General features: G+C 38.4%; 1 protein-coding gene and 1 long non-coding RNA gene across 14 annotated transcripts in view; one reads left to right on the top strand and one right to left on the bottom strand.

Moving 5' to 3' along the window:
- grin2da (glutamate receptor, ionotropic, N-methyl D-aspartate 2D, a) overlaps nucleotides 1-24991 on the bottom strand; it is a 257377-nt gene that overhangs the window by 142100 nt on the left and 90286 nt on the right. The gene's annotated exons all lie outside the window — the stretch shown is intronic.
- Nucleotides 446-5881, top strand: LOC147832474 (uncharacterized). The gene is made up of 3 exons (XR_015516527.1): nucleotides 446-521; nucleotides 669-2019; nucleotides 2797-5881. It is a non-coding gene; the product is annotated as an uncharacterized LOC147832474 (long non-coding RNA).

Here is a 24991-nt window from a genome sequence, read left to right on the forward strand (position 1 = left end):
ACGCATGTGGTGAGGGAGGTGTCGCGGACATAACTGAGGATGCGGGTGGTGAGGGAGGTGTCGCGGACGGCACCTTCTCTATTCTGCTGCATAGGTTGCCTCTATGGGCGCTCACGACATTTGTCATTGCAATAATAACGCCACAGGTAGTTGGTAGATCTGTTTAAAAACGGCCAGCCGCCATAGCTGGAAAAAAATCCTAGACGAAACATTGCTGCGGCCAATTTAGTTTATTCATTTTACCAATACTGCATGTCTTTGGACTGTGGGGAAAACTGGAGCACTCGGAGGAAACCCACACAAACATGGGAAGAACATGCAAACTCGAACCAGCGACCTTCTTGCTGTGAGGCGACAGTGCTAACCACTGAGCCACCTGCCGCACTCTATAACATCAATGAAGTAGAAAAATGTTTTCCTTACTATTAATTTTTTTTTTATAAATATATATTTAATAGTTTGTAGGATTCCAAAAATGGTTTGTCTATGACGGGGTCACCAATCTCGTTCCAGGAGGTCCGGTGCCCTGCAGGGTTTAGCTCCAACTTGCCCCAACACACCTGCCTGGGTGTTTCAAGTATACCTAGTAAGACCTTGATTAGCTTGTTAAGGTGTGTTTGATTAGGGTTGGGGCTAAAATCTGCAGGACACCGGACCTACAGGAAAAGGTTTGGTGACCCCTGATCTATGACATTGCTAAAACCTATTGATAGTTTATTTGGCACCTTCAGTGCAAACAGTGTGTGAGAATAATTTGTGCTAGGGAAAAATATTTCCAACAAAAAAATCTATGAGAACTTTTTAGAATATGGCAGTACTTCATTTCATCTATAGGAATTGATTGGATTGTAAATAGTGGGTTTTACATATCAGAATAGGGACATGAGGTTGGGAATTGAAGCCATCAACAGAAAAAAGTCATTTTGTAGATGGATCAAATTATTACATTTTGATGAAAGCATATACAGACAAAATAAGAAAACAAATATGCCAAAAAGATGTGAATACAGAAACGTATTTTCTTTTGAATAACATGCATCGATGAATCATGTAAAACATGAGCAGAAATGTGCATCAGGCAAGTAAATAAGGTCAATTTTCATTTCATGTTGACTTCAACAAAGATGGATCCCCCTGCCCTTTTCAAAAGTTCCTATTTCACTGCGTACAGTGCTATATGTGGTTATAACACAGAGTTCACTGTGATATCATTGTACAATGCAACACACGCGAAAATGTCCACCCACGGTACCTCCAAAGGTTGCCGAGTCCACCACTGTCTCCCGCTCGCCTCCACGCTGGAGAGTTCTAATGACATAATAATATGCAATACCTTGAAAACCTGCTGTTAATTACTTTAGATAATTAGCAGAGCACAGACCCCATTCACTGAATGCATTACAGAGAGGAACCTTGACGTAAGCCGCTGTCCCCTCGGTCTTGCTAGTGCAAAAGAACACACACAAGTGCTCTCTGCGCGGCGCAATAACCTTCTCCGAGGAAAAGGATTCTATAGCGAGGTGTTATCTTTGGATTCACAATCAAGCTGAAGATCCCCTCCCAACACAAACATCCTCTTAGCAACATATTGCACAGCCTCAACCCAAAAGGAAAAAGAGGGGAAAAGTGAAGAAAAACAAATTAAATTCTGTCAAGACCGAACTGCTTTTCACGGCACTGCAGGGCCCCTGCTCTGACAGAGATGGAATTTCATGCAGCTAAAGATGGCTTCCTCTCACTCAGGCCCAACCTTGTCCCTCGCAACAGGGTTGAGGCTGCGTTTGGTAATACACACACCTAAAAAATACCAAGTCATACGCTGATGCGCAGGTCTGTTAGCATCTGAGCACCTCCATCCTCTATGGTCCACAAGGTAGCCTCAGCGAGCTCTGTGGGGGTCACATCATTTTTTTTTTAACAGGACAATTAGAAGAACGATCATGTTGCCTAAGTTCATTTTATCATCTGACTGACCAAAAAAAAAAAGGATTTTATCACCCAGCCCTAATCTAGATATAAGCCCCTTTCACACATACAGACCTTTCCGGAAAATTGCCGGCAAATTTCCGGAAAGGTTGTATGTGTGAACAGGTCCTTTTTGAAAATACCGGTAAATTCGTTCTGGCTATTTTCCGGAAAGAGAAGTTGTAACATTACCGGTAATTTGCCGGAATGCTGCGCTGTGTGAATGCAGAAGGAAGATTCCCGTAATAAGCGCGTGCACGTCTAGAACGTGCTGACGTGAGACGTCTGCTTTAGCCAATCACAACAGTCAGACGCATTTACGTCAGCGCGGTTTGTGAGGATAAAAGCCTTTGAATATTTTTCCAGACACATTTAGCTGCTAGAAGTTAGTCAGATCACGTTTATATGTTCTTCTTAATGCCAACTGTGTAAATAATCATCGATGAGATGCTTATGATAAGCCGTTGTTTGTTTACCTTCAAGCTTTGCGTGTGCCTGTGAAACAGCCTGTGAGCGCCTAAACACGCACATATTATGAACATCTCGACATGCGAAAGTGATCCTGCGAAAGTTGTTCACAATATTGATCATCCACAGAGTCTGTAATTTAGTCAAATGTTTACAAATACAAGCGCAGCCGTTTAAAGCTCATTTGTGGTGAATGATGTCAGAATTTACCGGTATTTTGGAATGGATGTGTGAATGCTCTTTTCCGGAAAATTTCCGTAACGTCCTCGCCTGTGTGAACAGCGCTTTTTTGAATATACCGGTAAAGTCGTTCCGGAAATTTTCCGGATATTTACCGGTATCACTGTGTGAAAGGGGCTATAGTAATAAATATACCGTTTGTTTGATAATATTACTTCAAGAGTTCACATTTAGCTGATGATTAATTATAAGCTTGTTTGGGATGCTGTCCTAGGAGAGAGCCCTGGGCTCATAAGATTCTCGAGCCCAGGGCTCCTTCCCATTGCAAGGCGAGAGAGGAGTTTGAGCTCATGTAGATCTCGAGAACTTCCCTGCTGTAGTAACCAATGAACAACTAGTGATTGCTCTTGAGAGATAACTATTTTCTAGGAGCATGTCTATAGCGCCGGTTTGGATTAGTCAATTAACTTATGTTGCATGATTTTGGACGGTGGGAGGAAACCAGGGAACCCGGGGGAAACCCACGTGAGCACAGGGAGAAATGCAAACTCTGCACAGAAACGTCTGCTGGTTTGGTAAAGCCTGGAACAAGAGACGTTCTTGATGTAAGGCAACAGTGCTAACCACTGGCCCACCATGTCACCCATCTAGGAAGGAGGAGGAGTAGGGGTGGATGCGGGGGATTCTTCAAAACTAAGATAGCAGTGGTACGTAACCCAGGGTAATTGTAGTAGCTTAGAAGTCGTCTGATTGGTGCATTGAGAATTGGATAATGCAGATCCAGTCGCAAGCAATCATATGAACACTAAATTATTTTATAAACAAGCTTCACTAAATGTGAAATGGGGGGTGGGGTGGGGTGGAGTGGGGGTGGGGTGAGTCGGAGCACTCACTCTGATCCCCTGGGTTCTGCGTTGCTTGGGGAAATTCCAAATTGAACCGAAACAGATTATTACAATTGGCTTAAGTTTGGCAATGAAAATTCGGGACATTGCAACCTGCAGAACCTGAGAATTAAAAACATATATAATAATATACACATCTCCAAGGGAAAAGGGGATCTCGGGCAAAAAATAAGGAACCACTGCTCTATGCAACTAATTTCAAAGCACACCTCGACAAGCAAGCCAATCTTTAGAGCGTAAAATTAATTTTTGATCACGTATTTGTTTTGCGTACAGTAATTCCATCATTAGTTCCTAGGTGTAAATTGCCATTTCGCTTTCAGGCACCCACCTGGCGAAGTCAAGTCCTGTCATTTCATGAAACGACATCTTTATTCGCTCTTCCACACAGTTTGGCACACGTCCACCGGCATGAGGAGCACAGAATTGCAATTTATTGCACCACAGACGCATTACTTCATGCATATTCTTCAAGAGCGTGTCGCTGCGAAGGAGCACATTGTACCTGAAGACGAGCAAGCCCCGAAGAACAACGAAGTCACAGGAGGCGAAATTTCAAATGATGCACTGTTGGTATTAGAATGCCTCAGTTGATTGGGCTCTGGCGCAATCTTCTGTATTTACAAAAGAAAGGCGTGATGAAAAGCATATTGTTATTGTAAATGAGGTGTTAAAAAAATGGAAAGGAAAAAAAAAAGGGTGTTACGGTATCCGTGAAGCTCCAAGCATCCAAGAATATGAATCAGCACATGACAGTTCTTTCTGCTGTTTCTGCAATCAACAGGCATCGCTTTGACCTTGTTTTCCAGTATTCTTAACAATGATTTCTTTAATTGGATTTAAAGAGAGGCTTGGGAACATAGGAGCCAAATTCAGCTTTTTTTGATAAATTACAGATTACAGAAGGTGAACGAGGTTGCGAGCTGAAGGAAAGAGGGAACGCAAAAGATATAGGCCACAGACAGGGAGGAACAGACATACCAAAAAAATAATAAAATCAAAGAGCAAGAGAGGGGGAAAGAAACCGTGAGGGGAGAAACAAGAAATATGAGGACAGTCCAAGGACAGTAGCAAGAAGTCCTGATATTAAAAAAAAAAAACAGGCAAACATACTAACAAACTCTCCCAGTCTAACAGTTCTTGTGCTTCTCACCAGGGCTTAAATGGATTCAGTATTCTTTCTTTTCTCTTTGTTTTTTTTTATATTGCAGTCCCATTTGCCTGAGCTAATGAGTTGATATTTAGCTGGCTCAGACACGGGCTCTTAAAAAGAGCTGCTGGGAATTGCAGGCCGGCCGGGGGCCTCGGGGCCCACTACAGCATGCAGATGAAACTCTCACACTTAAACAGGGTCAGGCACTGGTTTACAAGACCATTTCAAATTCAGGAAAAGAAATAAAATGCATTCAGTTTGCAATTTTTTTTACAACATTTTCTTTGTAAAAATGACATTATACATGAGAAATAGAGTAATTTTAAACATTTAAAAACACATCTTTTTGTTCAAGCTTTTAATTACCAGTATGTTGAGCTGGTTTTACATTGGTGTTTTTGTGCTTGTTTTGATGTTTTCTTTTATTAATGTTTTCTTTGACCTGTTGTCTGGTTTTCTTTTATTGTAAAGCATTTTGTGACTTAATGTCTGTGAAAGGTGCTATATAAATAAACCTTTACTTACTTACTTACAAAAATGGTAAATTGTAAAATGGTGAAGTATTTATGACAATTAACCTTTTCATATTTCACACCAAAATGCAAAAATGAGTAACATTTTGATGAAAGCAAATTGAAAATTTTTATTTACATAACGCATTAATTTCTCATTCTTATCTCTAATGCAAAAACAAAACATAGCAAACATCATTTTGGCAAAAAAGAAACTTTATGAAGCCTATTTGAATAATTCTTCAATTTTATGGGGGGTTTTCTTAATGAATTTCAATGTAAACTAAAGTGGATAAAATTAAGTGAATATTTTTACTGTTGTTAATCATTTCTCAGATAAAACAACACATTGTAATGCTGTTTATAAGGCATTAGGCATGTATCTATAATCCATTATACATGAAGGCTTTGGAAAAAATGCAACCTAGGCTCATTCTGAATATGTACCCCTATAGACATGTCTAGAGAGCACCAAATGCATCCCAGGATGTATTTTTTTTTTTTTGCAGTTTGTGTTTTCCTGAATCCACCAGAGGCCGCTGTCTACGCTTTCTCCAATTTCTCCTGCAAGTACCATTCGCACCTGCTGTATTCACGCAAATCCACCAGAGGTAGCTGTCGACTGAATAACTGACTGAGACACCCTCTTCCTTCCCTAAACCCAAACGATCATGTTTTCAAAAGCACCAATTGACCTGCCCAACCCCCTTCCTGAAACCCAACCGACAGTGTTTTCAAAAGCAATCCAGAAAAAGAAAAGCCCTGGTGGCAGCCTGATTTTCAGATTTTACCACATTCTCACCCTGTTATTTACTTATTTAATTTTTTGCCTTTTTTTAATCTTATTTGCAGTCTGGAACCCTTCTTTGCTGGATTCGAAACTCGTCGTCGCAGTGTCACAAGTCCACCAACGTACCACTGAACAAACAGGTAACATGGACGCAAGCAGTCAGCTGGTAAGTATGAAAAGAAAGGGCGTCTTAGCGCCCTGTAGCATTTGTTTTAAAGACGAAATGAAGCCATACATAGCTCTGGCTACATAATTCGCAATCTCCAACAATGTGTATAGGGCTACGTTTTCAGAATGAGGCTATGTTAAAAAATGTGTTTCCACAAAAAGTATAAATACTATTAAAACTGTATTAAACTAATAATAATAATTTATGATAAGTTTATAGTAATTATTACAAATATTTATTTAGTTATTTATTCATTTATTATTTATAATTTTTTATTGCCACATCAGCAACTTATTGATATTTAATGGCAAAATGGATGTACAAAAAATATTACATGATATAAATAAATTCGTATTACTATAAAAAGTTATTTAGACAAATATATGGGATAGATATCAATTAAATTCACACAAAAATATATTCAAAGTTAAACATGTTTTTTCAGTTCAGTTTTTCAAAAATAATTTAGGATTCTTCCTGGTGGTACCTTTTTAAAAATGTCCATCAAAGTACTCTCCTTATAAAAATTTTCTTTAATGGTATTTTAACTTCCACATTCCTACAAAACATGTTTCATATTAAGAGCAGCCTGGCATTACAAACATATATGTGTGTAGAATATTTATTATTAAACTATATATAAACAATACAATTATTAATTAGCTACAATTAGTAAGCAGTTGCTTTAGCAGTTGTGTTGTTATGAAAAGGGTTGAGGGAACTAGAAAATGATCAAGCAGAATAAGGAATTCATTTGTGCTTTATTTGTAATAATTAGCCATTATGCTAGTAATACGTGTGCTAATAAGCAAACAATTATTTTAATTATAATACTGATTGTGCTCCCTAACTTATAACAACACTATTATAAAATGGTATTATACTGGAATAAAACAAATATATGTTGTATAATTATTTAATGCTTTAATTGCAAAGATAAATAAATGATTTGAATGCACAATAAATTACTAGGGTAAATAAAATTGCAACATGCACTTATTTGTAGAATTTTAGGTAAAAAAAAGTGGTTATAACAGCAACAAAGGTGGCAATGCTACATTCTGTGAAAGAAGAATTCAGCAAATACAGCTGTAAAATGACATGCACAAGGATGATGGTGCTGATGTAACCGATTTTAGACGGCATTTAACACATCAGGACACATCACTGCAATCTCCAAGGCTGCAGTCGATCATGGAGCTGTCGAGTATTTCTAATAGAACTGTCCCTGATGACATCCACCAGTTATCTGTGAGTGGGCCATACTGTGCCATTCATTTTTCTGATGCGAAAAAAACACATCCACACACATATAGTGTACTGTATATATACATATAGAGAGAAAGAGAGAGAGACTTTGCTGAAAAAAAGAGGATTCAGTAAATCTATGCAGTACTCACTGCATATGTGACATTTCCATCTATTATCTATATTTTTAATCAATGAGGATGTATCTTAAAGGTTAGGTATAGTGAGGCTGCAGCACATCTTACAGTGATGCAGATTAAACCACATTTTCTCATTACAGTGTAGTCATAACACTAACATTTCAGCAGTGAACAAACCAGACTAAAATTGCATGCTTATGTGACCAATTTCCACAGCAAAAGCTGAAAGATATTAAAACTATTTATTTAAAAATTTAATGGAGTCGATTAGAAAATTTGGCCTTTTCCCATTTCTAATGGGCGAACAGAAAATTAAAAGGGAGAGAAAATTAAACTGTGGTTTTCTTATCAATATTGTTATTTAAAACAAGATGAATTCATGTTATACACTCACTGGCCACTTTATTAGGTACACCTGTCCAACTGCTTGTTAATGCAAATGTCTTATCAGCCAATCACATGGCAGCAAATCAATGCATTTAGGCATGTAGACATAGTCAAGACGATCTGCTTTAGTTTAAACTGAGCATCAGAATGGGGAAGAAAGGTCATGTAAGTGACTTTGAAAGTGGCATGGTGGTTAGTGCCAGACGGGCTGTTTTGAGTAGAAGATACCAGTCTGGTTTCAAGGAGTTCACTGTACTCAACTGGCCTCCACAGTCACCAGACCTCTTCTGGGATGTGGTGGAACTGGAAAGTTGCATCATAGATGTGTAGCTGACAAATGTGCAACAACTGCGTGATGTTATCATGTCAATATGGATCAAAATCTCTAAGGAGTATTTCCAGTACCTTGTTGAATCTATGCCACGAAGGTATAGATTAATGCAGTTCTGAAGGCAAAAGGGGTACTAGTAATTTGTCCCAAACAAAGAGGCCAGTGAGTGTATGTTGATTTTGTAGATCCAGCATTTTACATGAATCTGTTTGCGTTCACACAACCACCTGTATTTAAATGAGCATCTGGCAACCAAGAGTGTACTGTGAAGTAATGCATTTTATTCACGTTGCATTAACTTTAGGTGTAAGGTCAGGCACATGATGAGGTTCAAAAGCAACTTGCTAGAAAAACCCCAAAACTTGTGATATCGCTACTCTCTATGTAATACGATCTATCAAATCTGTTGTCTTAATTTGGATGCTTAATGAGCCTTGTATTGAATAATATCACAATTTTAAAACTATGCCTAATGCGCTCTCTGCACTGTTGCTTTTATGGCCTTCCTCTTCTTTATCCACTAATAAATGCAAAATATATGCACGCTTTATAGATGGCTACGACTGCATCATTAATAAATTACGCATACACAGTTATGAGTTTTGCAGCCAGATTAAAGATGCCACAAAATCCCACCAACGGGTGTTATATCTTTGTTATGTTTGGCTGTAACACTAAATTTACTGACAGCCTGCCAGGACCCTACCATCTCGGTTCGGCGACCTGAAGCGATAACTTTCCCCAGCATCAGTGGAGCGGCCCGTCTCGCTCACTGGCGTATGAAACTGGCAGCTGCTCAGCTAGATTTCCTACAATTTGGGATTCACACAAATTCAACTGTGTAGTATCGAGTGTTATCGCTCAAAAACGATCAAACGGTCAGTTTCATCACAAATGCTAATGAAACTGAACAAGGGTCTGGGAATAAGCAGATATGCATTACTCAAATCTAAACAGCCACTATCACAAACCATTTATTAAGCAGACTTGGAGATCACAAAGACAAGATTTGGCACAATCAGTATGCACCCCAGTGTGCATAGTGAATCTTTAGTGATTGATGTGCTCTCCACTTTAAGCCTTGATTGACTGGCATTAGAATGAGTAATGCATGTTAAATTAAGCCAACGTGGTTCACTCAATACATTCCAGCAACGGTTTCAAGAGTTTCTCGCAACTTTACTTTTGCTGTTGATCTTGTACTCACTTACCAAAGACTTTATTAGGATCATCTGTTCGTCAGTGCAAATATCTGTTCAGTCTAAATCTGTTCAACTGGCATAAACTCAAACTTGATGATCTAATCAGAGCATCAGAATGCAGAAGAATTTAGATTTAAATGACTTTGAACAGTGCATGGTTGTTGGTGCTAAACAGACTGGTCAAAATATTTCTGAAACTGCTGATCTGCAAGGATTTTCATGAACAACCAGTCCAAAGCAGCGCAAGCACAGTTGCCAAAAACCCAACCAGGCTTACTGGAAATACAGTATGTGCCAAAGACTACATAGTTCTAAAACCTGAAATATGTTGCTTCGGGAACAGTTTGTTATGTTTCAAATGACAAATCCACTAGAGTTTGAAATCTACATGTTTGCAAATCAGAAAAACATTACAGAAATATGTGTTGTTGTAAGTTTCAGATATACTTCCTTCTGGATTGGTTGTTTAAGTTTATTTTTATGGTATTCATTTAATCAGGAATAACCATTATAACACAGAGAGAGTTCTAAACACACCCTTTGTCCATCTCATTTGTGAATATCCTGTGAAATGTTGTGTCTACTGTTTTCATGCTTATTCAGTTTAATAAAACTTTCCATAAATTAATTTTGCATCTAAATTTGGAATAATCGCTCATCGGAGAATCTGAGATAAATATAAAGTACATATCCAAGTCATGTTGTTTTTAATTACATTTTGTTTTGACCTTTTTTAAATGAGATAATAAAAAAATAAGATAATTAATAAAATATAATTCAGTATGTGTTTGCTTTAAGTACCAAAACTTTCCGGATTATTCAAGAATAGACCATCTCCACCTCATTCAAAGCAGAGGAAATCCCTGGGGAGCAGTGTAATGGAATCATAAAAACATGCTAAAAATATATGGTGCACATAACCCCAAATGGGGAAATACAGATCTAATATCAGAAATCATTAAAACAAAATAACGTTTCTTTGTCATCTGAGGGGTACTTGAAGTAAATCTAGTTTTTATACAACATAGGTTTATTCTGAAATTGTAACCCTTTATATATTTCTGGAGATTATGTGAATTATTTAGCCAGAAGTATGTATGGCTGCATTTAATTTTTGAAAAATATGCGGCGGCATGATGCCGTAACTTTTCGCACAAAGCAACTGACTGGTTACCTCCATATGGACAGCTTTTCTACTGTTACCAGTTTGTTCAGTGGTTTGCCATGTATGTCGGTGTATTTGAGACGCAGAGAGGAGATGACCATGTCGATGGGGTTGAATTTACGAGAGAACAGCAAGTGCAATTGGCATTTGCAACAGAAATTTGAGATCTCAAACAACATTATATTTATATTTTTCTATTTTGACAATCTCTATGAAGCAGATTTATTAAACAGTTATATCCGTTAAAATTACAGTTTGGTGATCAAACATCTTTAGGAATAGATATTTAAAAAATAAATAAATAAAAATACAAACTACAAAGTTTATTAAAACTTCTTAAAGACAGACAGACAGACAGACAGACAGACAGACAGATAGATAGATAGATAGATAAATAGATAGATAAATAGATAGATAGATAGATATTTTCATTGTTTATAAAAGTTTTATTTAGTATTTTCCCCGTAATATCAATTTGAGTTTACAGTTTTTTGGTTTGACAAAGCTTTTTACAGCTTTTTTTATTCAAGATTTGGCTTTGAGACTGGCTAATCTAATGTATATTCACAAATATATTATTGTAAAGCATCTTATAGAAAATACAAAGAAAGAAAGATCTGTGAGGGGTTTACTCATTTATAATGAGCACTATACACACATACTGTACTATACACACACACACACACAATCACATCTGGTGAGTGGCAGTTCAGTGGGCGAAAGTTCATTGATGATGGGTCAGAGGAGGATGGCCAGACAGGTTTGAGCTGATAAAAAGGAAGCAGCATCTCAAAAAATAACCACTCATTACAACAAGGTCAGCAAAAGAGCATTTCTAAAAACACAACACATCCAACCTTAATGCAGACGTGACTATAGGAGAAAAAGCCAGACCGGTCCCACAGGAAGCAGCAGGAAACTTAGGGCTGGAACACACAAAGTCATTGTCAGCTCGCATTTGCCCCCATATGGACCAAAAAGCTGTCCGTGAACACACCAAACAGACAGCAGCTGACTGAAACAAGAGCACATGTTCTGTGCATGCAGGAGAGGATGTGTCTTTCCACACCCATAGGTGGCAGTAATCTGTTTTCTCATACAACAAAGAGAAATTGGAAGTTCCGACGTGCACACACGAACCGTAAACAAAGAAGAATGTAGCACAATTATCACAGTAATTGTCACTTATCGACATCAGCTTGGTGTGTCCCAGCCTTTAGTCTACAATTTGAAAGGACTGACAAAAATTGGACAGTAGCGACTGCAAAAGGGTTGCCAGGTCTTGATATCTAATCCATTCAAACCGTAAAGGGTAAAAATTGAGTGTAAACAACATCAAATTATGGACCCATCCTGCCTTGCATCAACAGACCAGGCTGCTGCTAGTGGTGTAATGGTGTGGTTCATATTTCTTGGCACACTTTGAGCCCCTTAGTTCCAATTGGGCAACATTTAAACACCACAGCCCATCTGAGTGTTGTTCCTGGTCATATCCATCCATTTATTACTGGATATTGGCATTGATGGTGACAAAAATAATCTTTTAGATAGAAGTTTTAGTTTTCACATTAAAAAACGTTCTGTTTAGTGGTATATTTTTAGTTCTTTTCCACAATAAAGACAAAATCATTCTTTTAAAACTGTTCATTAAAATGCAACCCAAATGGTTCTTCTATGGCATCCATTTTTTAAGCATCTTGCGATAACAACTACCATCATCTCAAACTGGTCTCAAATAGCATCACCGGTCACCAGATCTCAATCTAATAGAGCACCTTTGGGATATGTTGGAATGGGAGATTCTGCTACTATTTGTCGACATAACGACTGAGTCAACGCTGATAATTACTTTATTTATCATGTGGCTTGATTTATTACATCACGGCAAGCATGATGCATGAACACCATAAAGTACAGGCACTATAATGAATGATGGACCTTTAGAGAAGGCAAAGCCACCATACAGTATGCGTTTTAGTCTGGTAAAGTTGCTCAGCCATTGCATCCACTGTCATCTAAGACAAGTTGTTCATGTGGTGTATTTTCAACTGAATGAGTGTTTGAGAAAACACTGGCTAAGTTAGGTGATCCAATGCTGCGCACAATTTGTATAGTTTTCTTAAGACTACAGACATTTGTTCTAACATCTAGTGCCCTTCAAAGTGGACTCGTGAGGCAGCATGAATGATCTGATGAAAAGCAAATATTTCCTGTTCTGAGCAAGCAACAATTGAGACACTGTCAATCGGAGCACAATTCATGCATAGAGCTCTAATCTAACAAGCTGGTTATAGCTAGTGTTAAATAAGAGAAATTGGCATAATATTCCATCATGCGCTAGGGTGCGAGGACTGGAATTTAGAACCACTGTAACAAACACATAACTGCATTTGTTAATGTTTACATGATGTAGCCTAGTGAAATTAATTAATTAGTTAACTTGATTCAGATTAAGAACAACCTTACTTCATTAACATCCTCTTGTTAATTCTTGTTAAAGTTGTACTTTAAGTTGCAAAGTTAAATAAAATGATCTAAAGTAAAATTATGAACACGGCAGCATGGTGGTCCAGTGGTTAGCACTGTCACCTTACATGTTCTCCCAGTGTTGGCGTGGGTTTCCTCTGGGTGCTCCAGGACATGCTCTCTAGGTGAATTGGGTAAAACAAAATTGGCCTTAATATAGGAGTGTCTGTGTGAATGCAAGAGTGTATGTGTGTTTCCCAGAACTGGGTTGCAGCTGGAAGGGTATCCACTGCGTAAAACATATAACGCAATAGTTGGTGGTTTATTTTGCTGTGGCGATCCCTGATAAATAATGGACTAAGTTGAAGGACAATAAATGAATGAAAATTATGAATTTTTGTATAAAATTATTCAAGTCGAATAAATCAACAAGTTAATATAATGGAGAATAATGGATATAAATATAGTCATTTGTTTTAGCCCTAGGAGTTTCACATCTTGAATGTACAGCTGACAAAAAAAAAAAAAAAAGTTAAATAATAATAATATTAATAATATTGGGTGATGCAGTGGCGCATTGGGTAGCGCTGTCGCCTCACAGCAAGAAGGTCACAGGTTTGAGCCTCGGCTGGGTCAGTTGGCATTATTGTGTGGAGTTTGCATGTTCTTCCTTTGTTCACATGGGTTTCCTCGGGTTGCTCCGGTTTCCCCCACAGTCCCGAACATGCGCTATATAGGTGAATTGGGTAAGGTAAATTGTCCGTAGTGTATGTGTGTGAATAAGAGTGTATGGGCATTTCCCAGTGATGGTTGCAGCTGGAAGGGTGTCCGCTGCGTAAATCATTTGCTGGATAAGTTGGCAGTTCATTTTGCTAAAAAATTAATGAATGATGGAATGTTAATATTAATAAAACAGTCCAAAAGTGTGATGCTATCAGTTCAATATGAACCAATATCTCTGAAGACCACCTTGTTGAATCTGTGCCATCAAGAATCAAATTAGTTCTGATAACAAAAGTGCTAAAAAAAAATAAAATAAAATAAACAGTACTAGCAAGATGTACCCAGTACACTAATGAGGGTAAGTTATAGGGGTATCAAAATTAATTGTTTCTTCTTTCTTCACTGCTTTGGAGTTTGCTAGACAGTCTTTCACTGACAGGAAAGTACATCAGAAAAAAATTAAGCTTAAACTCTCTCTCTCTCTCTCTCTCTCTCTCTCTCTCTCTCTCTCTCTCTCTCTCTCTCACTCTCCGTGGCCACTTTGACCTGCTGGCATATTCATGAGGTAATGTTTTATCTCCTCTCTTGGCTGTTACAGCAATAACATAAAAACAAGTTTTTCCAATGTATCAGCGTTGACTGTCAGAGCCAATCACAACCTTTTTTGTTGAGCGTGTGACCAATCATAGGTGCTTAAGAACTCGCTCTACAACGCTTAAAAAGCAAGGATAATTTTTACATTAGTTTATTAGCTATAAGTAAGTTTTTTATAAACTACTTTTGAGAGCATCACATGCTTATGATGCTTGCAGCCAGTCTCGCATTATTCAATTTATGATTCACCAATTAGATTCCTTAGCCAGTATAAATACCCTAAGTTCCATACAGTTCCAACAGACATCTTCGTTTTGAGCAATCCCCCTTCTACCCCTACTCTTCCTCCTTTCCTAGATGGATGGCACAGAGGCCCAGTGGTTAGCACTGTTGCTTCACAGCAAGAACGTCACTGGTTCATTCTCCCCGTGCTCACGTGGGTTTCCCCCCGTTTTCCCTGGTTTTCTCCGACAGTCCAAAAATTTTTTAAGTTAACTGACTAATCCAAATTTGCACCATAGACATGCTCCTAGTAAGTAGTTATCTCTTAAGAGCAATCACTATCTGTTCATTAGATACTACAGCAAGGGAGTACTCGAGATCTACCTGAGCTCAAACTCCCCTCTCGCCTTGCAAATGGGAGGGAGCCCTGGGTATGATGATCTTATGAGCTCAGGGCTTTCTCCTGGGACAGCATGCCAAACAAGCTTTATAATTAGTCATCAGCTAAATGTGAGCTCCTGAAATGCTCATGTTGTTCTGTGCAGGTACTTTAGTTTGATACATTCAAAAAGAGTGTTTTCTTTGAGCAGGAAAAATTAAAGGTACAGTTTATATATCTGACTGCTTAAATTAAAGTACAATACTGTCTTACGAATAATATAGAAATATAAATTTATCTATAACTGATACATTTTAATACAAAAATTCTTATGTTGCTAAAAATATCACATTTTTTTATGGAATGCATCGTCATCACGTGCACCGTGATGCACCAAGATGTCGCAATAAATCAAATAGATGGCATGATAATCATAACCAAAGAATGAGACCAGTGTAGGCTCACACCCCTAGTAAGTTAGAACGATTTTAAAGGCCGATATAATTTTAGGCTCTAAATGGCCTGTTTTTACTCAGTGGTACAGTACGGTTCAGTATGCTTTTATGGCTGTTAACACTTTCAAAAGGTACCTAAAAGCGAACTGTACCACTTTTTGGGCAAAGGGTACCTAGCACGACAAAAGGGTACCAAAAGGCAGAGCTAGGCGCAGTGCTGAACGCTATTGGTTTACAGATAAGCGTCACTCACACATAAACAAGCAGGAGAATGAAAATAAAGAAACCACCATTTTTAAATACACAGCCGAGACATTACATCGTAATACTATATGCATATAATAACAAACCATGGTTGATTTGAGCTCAGACAAACTTTGTCGTTGTCTGTACCAAGCTAAGATTAACTAAATCTGCTGTGTCCTATTTTTGTTGTACGAGGCCGTCTAAAAGTTTGAGTGATTTCACTTTCTCCAGAGAGCGATCGTTTGTGTGCCCTTCTATATTTGAAATAACCAACATCTTAAGCTGATGTTAATAATGTGCATGTGATCACTAAAGTGCTTCTGACATCCGATCCTTTCAGAAACTGACGTGAGAGTGAAGTGTGAAAAAACAAATGAGAATCCGGATAAAACAAAAGAGCGAATGATTCTTTCACCAACCTAAAACATGAACAAACCGCTTTAAATATTATCATCGCCTTTTGGACTATTATGAACTTGGAATGACAAAATTACTTTCTAACAGAGGTTACATGTTACAAAAAAATTAAAAATACAGATGAGAGGTTTGCACTGACTGTGGGCTATATGTTATCTGTTGTTTTTGTACCCAAATAAGGACTAAATGTATGCTGTGTGAAAATTTATCGGTAATTGGTAACATCAAGTCTGTAAAGGTCTGTATGTGTTCATATACAGTATGTTGCATCTATTTATTTATTTAATATAATTGCAGATGTTACAGTAGGCTATTAGTTATCAAATTGTGTTCAAAGAAAAGTTAGTGATGAACATTTATACACAAGTATGTGCATAAAGCATCTGTTTTGTAAGAAGTGTTTCTCCTATGATATGTGAACGACCAGTACAAGCTTTACCTTGAGCGAAATTTCCTCAAAAATGACGTTGACTGAAACTATCTGTCGTACACCACGCCTACCCTTAGTACCCTTTAGGAAGTGGAAACGCAAGCCTGATAAATGTGACCTGTAGCGTACCGTACCAGTCAGTGGAAACGGGCCACTAGAGAAACTATCAAGGGGCCCAATCTCATCCTACCTTTACCTTTGTCAACACAACCCCCCACCCTCACTCTTGGCCTTCATTACCAACCCTGTTTTTCACCTTCATAGCAAGGGGGCCCTCACTTTTTTTTCATAGGGCCCAAAATTGCAAGCTGGGTGTACCAAATAAAGTGTGCAAGAGAGAGTACAGTTTATACCCTTAATCATATACCTTTATACCTTATTCAACCTTCATCCTAATCTCTTTTGATCCTCCAATCACATCCTGGTTTTTCTAAAGTTGTTGTCTTGTACTTTGTTATCTCAACGCGGCCACTAAAAAATGCATATGAACAAAATGCATCTGCTAAAAACTCCAGGAAAAGTCTGTGGTATCTGTCCTTGACCAGAAAGCATTCCTAGACTCTGAGATAACACAGAGACGCAGAACAAAAAAAAAAAAAAGATTGCACACAAAGGTAAGATACCATTCATGTCCAGAAGATGCCCGAGTGCAGCTGCCTGACTTGACAATGCACTTAAATGAAGATGGTGAGTATTAGAGTGGGCAGCAACATCTGGTTGTGATGCTCTACTTCGAGAGCATTGTTAAAGCTAGGGGCATTGTTAGCTTGAGGAGGACTAAAGTAATAAAATGGGGCATGATAAATAATAAACAGAAAAGCATTGACAACACACCTGAAGGCTTATTTCATTACACAAGGACCCTGCACTTTATTAGAGCTAATGAGAAACAATCCCAGGGTGAGCGTTACAGTTGAATGCTTCATCCTCACTCTTCTCATCTTATGATAGTGATGCCATTGGATTTATCAAATGGGCTTCTTCATCTTCGATAAAATCACTTTAAGTGACGTGCAGCCCATGTGGAATCTAAATGCTAGCCTGATGTATGTTCATAGTTCAGAGACACAAGGGTAAAAAAAAAAAAAAAAAAAAAAAACTCAATTGTTAATATCTCAATTATCAATTGTTAAGTTATCAATTGCCTAGTTTTCTCCAGCATTGTGAATTAACAGATAGTACATGCTATGGAGATTTTGCTTGTTGACGATTGATGATATTTTTGATCATGGCCAATTAAAATGTCTCTACAACCTACTTTGAAAAAACATGACAGCGCACATTCTACTGTCAGCTGCAAGTCTGGTGCCTACAATGCCAAATACATTTACATCAAATATTAAATCTGTGGAGTTAAACTCATGGGAAATGGTACTTGTTCATAATGACAGAAGTACATTAGCTGTATGTGCTGGCTTGTCAGTTAAACATTGAGTGCATACACCTGAAGCGTGATATGCCTCTCAACACCGACTCATTAGAAGATTACCCTATATTTCACATCTGATCATGCTAAAACTGTCAAAACCTGTATACACAATTATACAAACACAGTTGGCTGCTTCTAAAGTGAAAGTAAACAGTTAAGAAAAACAGATGTGTTACTTTAAATTAGTGTGCAGGCCTTAAACTGATAGCAGACTAATAGACTAAACATGCTGGTGCTTGTCATTAAGAGATAATCCAAAAATTTTGAGTTCTATCAATATTTGCTCAGTCTGGTGATGGAGACCCCTAATCTGTATTAATTTATTTTTCAAGCTGAACACAAACGGAGATGTTGGCTATTGAGAATCTGGGTGACCAAACGGGGCTGTTGATAGCAGGAAGAAATATTATAGAAGTCAGTGGGGACCAGTAACTGTTGGGTTACTCTCATTCTTCAAAATAACTTATGTTTAACAGATAAAGGAAACTTGTTCAGCTATAAAACTACTTGAAAGTGAGTAAATGATTCCAATGATATCAACTATCTGTATAAGAATTTCACATGCATTTTAACAATGGTACAAGAAAGTAATAAATCATCAGTGATCTGAACCAAACTCTTTTTTTTATGGGCCCAATTTTTTGTAAGAACAAAATATCTGAGATGTGCAATCCACGTTAAATGTAGATACAGTATCCTCTCAGTTTAACAAAAATTCAGGAGTTCACACTTAGCTGATAATTGATTGTAATGTGTTAGTCATGCTGTCCCGGGAGAGAGCCCTGAGCACATAAGATCCTCGAGCCCGGGGCTCCCTCCCGTTTGGAGGGCGAGAGGGGAGTTTGAGCTCAGGTAAGTCTCGAGAACTCCCCTGCTAAATGGCTGAAGGTGATTAGGGATTGCTGATTAAGAGCTCATCAATGGTGCCAATTTGCTTTGGTCAATTTACGTGGCATTTCTTTGGACTGTGGGAGGAAACCGGAGAACCCGGGGGAAACCCACACAAGCATGGGGAGAACATATAAACTCCACACAGAAACGTCTACTGGCCAAGTAGGATTGGAACCAGTGACATTCTTGTTGTGAGAAAACAGTGCTAACCACTGGGCTGCCATGCCAGCCTGTCAGGAAAAGGGGGAGGAGTAGGGGTGAAAGGGGGGATTCTTCAAAACGAAGATAACCAAGGTAAAAAACTCTGGTTATTTATAGTAAGTTAGGAATCATCTGATTGGTGAATCATGCGTTGCGAATGCAGGACCAGCTGTGGTCAATCATAAGCATGTGATCTTGAAATTAGTTCATAAATAAACTTAACAAAGATTTCTGCATTTCCAGAATTTTGTCAATTAAAAAATGTGACTTTAATTTTAGCATGGAATAAACAATTATTACATTTTGTTTTCTTAGTTGGGTTGTATTCAGCTTTTGCAATTTCATGACCCTGGCAACATTACAGCTAATGACTAGTTCATGTCACAAGATTTTGAGCCCGATTTAAAGGTTAATGAGCTTGCCAAACAGATCGGGCTGGGGAAATTTTCGGGTGCTCGGATTCGGCTCTCATAGATCTTTATGTGTGAACTACTGTATGATGCATCAAAGAGGTTCGATGAAACGTCACCAACACTCAGAGACAGAAATCCAAGATCTAGAATGTTAAATATTCTAAACAAGTCAGTCGACTCGACCCAAAGTGGGGTCAGATGTACAGTAGTGACAAGCTGCAGCTGATGAGAGAGCAAGCCATGAGTTAAATGGTCGTTGTGTTCAGGAGCTGAATAGAAAGGTCTGTGATTGGCCAGAATAGTCATTAATGTACTCGCTTCACCCTGCGTTTAAACTGACATGTGAGAATATATGAGCGACCCATTCACTGACACATCAGCTCATTGACGATGCTTTCAAATGCTTCATTGAATGCTTTGAGAGAAATTTCAAATGCTGTGTGTCAGTGTTGTCATTATTACACATGCAGCCAATAGTGTTCAGCTCTTTCTGATGGCTCCTGATGTGGATAATTTATGTAGTGTCACAGTGTGAACACCACAGTGATTTAAAGACACCAAATCAAGTCATATAGTCTGAACAGCACAGCGATGTTTAAATTCATGGGGCCCTATCATACACCCGGCGCAATAAGGTGCAATAAGGCAATAATGTGTTTAGCGATTTTTTTTTGTGCTATTTTCAGACCTATTTTCAAGCCTAATTTTCACATTTTGTGCCACATTGTTGTGGGAGTTCTGGTCTAAAAAGGAGCAATATACAATATACAATACCAATACACAAATATCTTTAGATATGAAAAAATTAAGGATTAAAATGTTTTTAAATGCAATTATTTTCTACATAAATATAGAAACCACTGCCTCCATGCCTTTTTCATATCTGGGGGCTTTTTTTCAGTTTATTCAACAATTTACACAACAATTAGCATTTTATAATGTTATTATTAGTAGTAGTATTATTTATTATATGCATATTTATATTTGTTTAAATAAAAACAAGTTTAGATTTGTCCACCTGTCGGGTTTTGGAGACATATGTGCACCATATGGGGCATAAGAATATGCTTGAATATAACTCAGTTTTTTTACCACACTTTGTTACTATTGTACTTTATTGGTTTACTGGAAGTTAGAACTGAATTTAGGAATAGTTTTGAAACAAATCTTTGCGCTTAACAAAATAAATTAAATATGTAGACTAATGGATGTCTTCAGTGGAGTGCGTACAACACCGTCTCTTTACTCCACAAAAGTAAAGGAGTAAAGATTAAAAGTAAAGTAAAGAGAAAGCAAAGAGGCCGAATGGAGGAGGCTCGTTCTTTATCCTCGCGCTGCAGATGCTCTGTTTAACTGTTTTCTCGCAAGTTATGTGTTCAGTTTTTCCACTTACAAAGTACACTATGTAAATAGCAAATGCACCATGGCGTGACGCAACTTACTCTTAAAGTTAATAGGAGATGAGACTCTCATTGGTTTAATGCGTGTTATACTCAAAACACCCAGAACTCATTAAGAGAATATGCACAACCCTTAGACCATGCACCAGGGTGCAAAATGTACTTTTCCATCCTTAAAATAGCAAAGTGGATTCAGACATGCCCTTATTGTTTTTGTGCCATGTGCTTTAAACTTTGTGCCTAAATCGTTAGAATAGTTCCCATGTAGTGTGAACTAGGCTTAATTTTTTATAACAGCTTTACAATTCCAACTATACATGATTTGTATGAGAATTGTTTTTTACTATACTGTATGCATTTATAAAACAGAGACAACCTTCACTTCTCTAGCTTGAAATCCTCAAACTTGGCCCCTGTTTACCTCTATTGTTAATGCTGCAACAATAACCTTGAATTTTGTGTTCAAGAGGAACAAGCCTAGTTTTTTCTGGTTATCAGCATAACGCAACACCACTTTTACTTAGACTTAACCAGGGTTTTTAAGAGGTAGCCATCTCGCCTGGCTCTAGTTGTCAATAAAAATCAGGCAGGCAGCCACAGGTACCAACAGACCCCAAGTGATACTCACCCACCTGTCAGTTCTGGCTTCTTACATGAAGTGTGGCATAATATGCATATTTACTTTTCATTTTAATTTAGCCCATGTTGTCAGATTGCTATTAAAGTATGTTCAATGTGATTTACGCTCAATCACGTGCTTTTTTGCATGTACTTTAATCTTTCTATGTTTCTATTTGTTAATTGAATTAATTCTTTTTTCAGATTATAAGAATAAATTAATGCTCAAAATTGTTGCTTCTGCTTGAAAGGTAAAATCAGGACGACACCACCTCCGCATCATTTTAAGCCATGAAAAACCCTGTTAACTTGTACTGAAGTGAGTCAAGTCGGAACAATCCTTTAAAAGAATATTCCATTAAGTCCCCTGAGCTGTGACAGAGCAACCTCCGAGCCATAAAAATTTCCTATGGAAGTCTGTCTATGGATGTACCCCAACAAACACTATATTTTTTTTATCAATCTGGGAAGAATCAGAAAACAGCTCCGTCCAAAACAAAGGAGCCACTCTCCATGAATCCATGATAAATTAATGCCTCCTCCTTGAGGTACAAAATGAAAAGAGCTGAAAAAACTCCTCCATCTCATCAAACACATAGCCGCATCCCGCTCAGGAGACAGAAAAAAACCTTGCAAAGGTGAGGAGCTTAATTTGAATCATAACCCAAAACCCAGTGGGAGGGAGGAGAGAGTAGAGCACCAAAGAGTAAAAGTGACAGTGGCAGCAGCAAGCCATATTGCCCCGCGTTGGAAACCACATCTGTGGAGGCCCCTGAGATTTAATTTCGGATGCTCATGGGGAGCCTGTTTCTGTCTGTCTCGCTCAGGGGAAAGTGAAGGAGGGAATCCCTACAAACCCCACCCTGCCATCCGCCCGCCCCCACAAGACATCATGTCAGATTAATTTGAACCCAGGATGAGTTTGGCTAGCTTTAGTTTCAGAGGCTCTGGACTCCGATTTCATTAAGTGCACAGATAAAATGTCGGTTTACATTGGAACAAGAGAAGGATTTACAATCAATGGCCTGAGAAAGAGAGACAGAGAAAAAAAAAACATTCACGCCTGTCCGATAAGCAAGGGTAATTTACGGCTGATTTCAAGCCTCGATGTTAACAGAGTGCGAAATAACAGTTCGCCCTTGTTCCCTTTTCACTAAGGTACTTATTTAGATGAGCAATCAAGCCCAGCGGTCGAGAGACAAAGACATCATTCCACCACATATCACTTAAGATGGAGAGAAAAAAAAACAACTTGACCAAAAGGCAACAAATTAAGACCAAAACTCAACAGGCATTACAATCACAGTAAGCTACAGTAGTACATGAGGGCAGTGAGCGTACTGGAATCGAACAAAAAATCAGATGAATAAATACAGCTATGAAGTCTCTGTTGGTATTGAAAAGGAAGTGTGGAGTTATTAATTTACAGTGATCAGAGCGCATCTGGGTCTGGGCAAGATTCTTCAGGGGGTGGAGAAGAGACCGGCGGGAGAGACTGTGTGGAACGATGCTGGCTGCCAGGCAGCCTAGTGCAGGACCATTAGACAGAAAATGTCTGTTGCGCATTGGGAGAGATAGTATTTAAATATCATGTCACTCTGTCACAGTTTACAGCAGGGGGTCTGTGTGTTTTCACAGCCAAATAAAAAAGGAACAAGAGACAAAAAAAGCAAGAGACGAAAGTAGACTAGTGCTTGAATTTTATGATCTATTGAAGAAAAGGTTAGATTTTTTGCTCATAAACGTTTTGGTTCAGTAATCAGGGCTTTAATTAAGTGTTGTACAACATGGTGAAATGAACTTTCTGTGGTAATCAAAATGTTGTCACTGAGAGCGTAATGTAAAATGATGGACTGCTTAAGCTATTTGGAATTGTGGCTTCGTTGCACCATTGACTTCCTGTCGCATGCCTTTGAGGTCGACCTTGCGGAAGAACTGAAACCCTGCTTTGACATGAAGTTGGATCGAAAGTCGAATCTATTGTTTTCTGGGAGTATCCTGGGAGTGTGAGCAGCACTACAATTGTCTAGGGACAGGAGTTTATAAACAAAGGTAAAAATAAAAGGTGAAACTGCATCTAGAATTGTTATTGAGACTTCCGTAATTTAAATCCAAAAGACTTTGGTGCATCATCGTGAACATAATAATACTGACTTAACTACATTTGTTCTCATTAGCTGCAAATGGACGTCTGCTCGCTTTGGTGCATCATAATGCTAACATCCTATAAAAGAAAGACAAATCTCCTCAATTTCACAGCGGGCCAGCCAATATAGGCAAAAATACATCACAGACATAAATAAATGTCTCACACGCAAGCATATGCCTTTGTGTGCTTCAAAGCAAGCAGTTTTGCTGCTTCAGCGTCTTCCCCTGTATAATACATTGACTTTTTTTTTTAAAAAAGTAAAATGCCTGCTATTTCCAGACTCAGCCAGTGTCTAAGTTGTTTCTCTCAGTGCTGAGCAGTGAGAAGACAACATCAACAACTACAAACCGTCAAGGAGAAGAGCAGGATTCAGAGCTGCTGAAAATCATTAGCACTCTGGTTCTCCGAGAAGCTACACTGTCAAGATTTTAAGTCTCACTTTGCATAGTGATGTTGACAAATCCTATGGTATCATGGGAAAAACAACCCTGACTGCTACCATCCTCTTCATTTAGATTCAATTCCAGTTTTATATGCCTTTGAGCTTTAGAGAGCAGGAACAAAAAGCTATGGGGATTATTTAAACTGTACCATGGTAAAAGGGTCTGATGAGGCTAATGGCTCTGATGATTAAAGTCATTTGCCAATCTCACCCCATTGGTTAAATAACAGATACATGAATATTCAGGGTGTGTGTGGATTTTGGGAGCCCATTTTTGGACACCTGTTGACATGTTTTGCAGAAGATAATTGCTTCTACATCTCTTTTTAGACATTTAATTAAGTTTAAAGAGCAAGGTAAGGCCTTGGGTATGATGAAAATCTACTGTCTGACTGATGTTAACATACTACAAGAGGTAAACGTAGGCGTGTTCTGTTAAAGCATCCTTGAGATACGCATCCACACCCTAATCCAGCACAAAGCATATCAGACAATTCATTTCAAATAATCAAAATAACCTAAAAAAATTCCTAATTCGGTACAGACTGTCCTACTACTGACCTAGATGTTGCCGTAGTGCAATTGCTATATGGCGTTAGATAAAATAGTCAATTTTCAACTGCTCTGAAGTCTTGTGAAAATATCAGTCAGTCTCAGTCTTGTACGTAGGGTGATGTAACATAGTTCTGATGCATAGACATGACAGGGCTGGACGTAGGAGGTGGCTCCTCAGAACAGCTGGGCTCTGGCAAGCACCGAATCCCGTAGGGAGGGGGCTTGAAAGGCGAGGGGAAAACAGGACGCAATTTGGCTTCGATCTCGCTTTCTCCCTGGGATGTGCCTTTTCAAGACCTCTAGGCCAGCTTCCTGTTGGGCAGTCATCCCAAAATGCCCTCAAGCT

The sequence above is a fragment of the Danio rerio genome, chromosome 19 (assembly GCF_052040795.2).
Source record: "Danio rerio strain M-AB ecotype USA chromosome 19, GRCz13ab, whole genome shotgun sequence".
NCBI classification, from domain to species: Eukaryota; Metazoa; Chordata; class Actinopteri; order Cypriniformes; family Danionidae; genus Danio; species Danio rerio.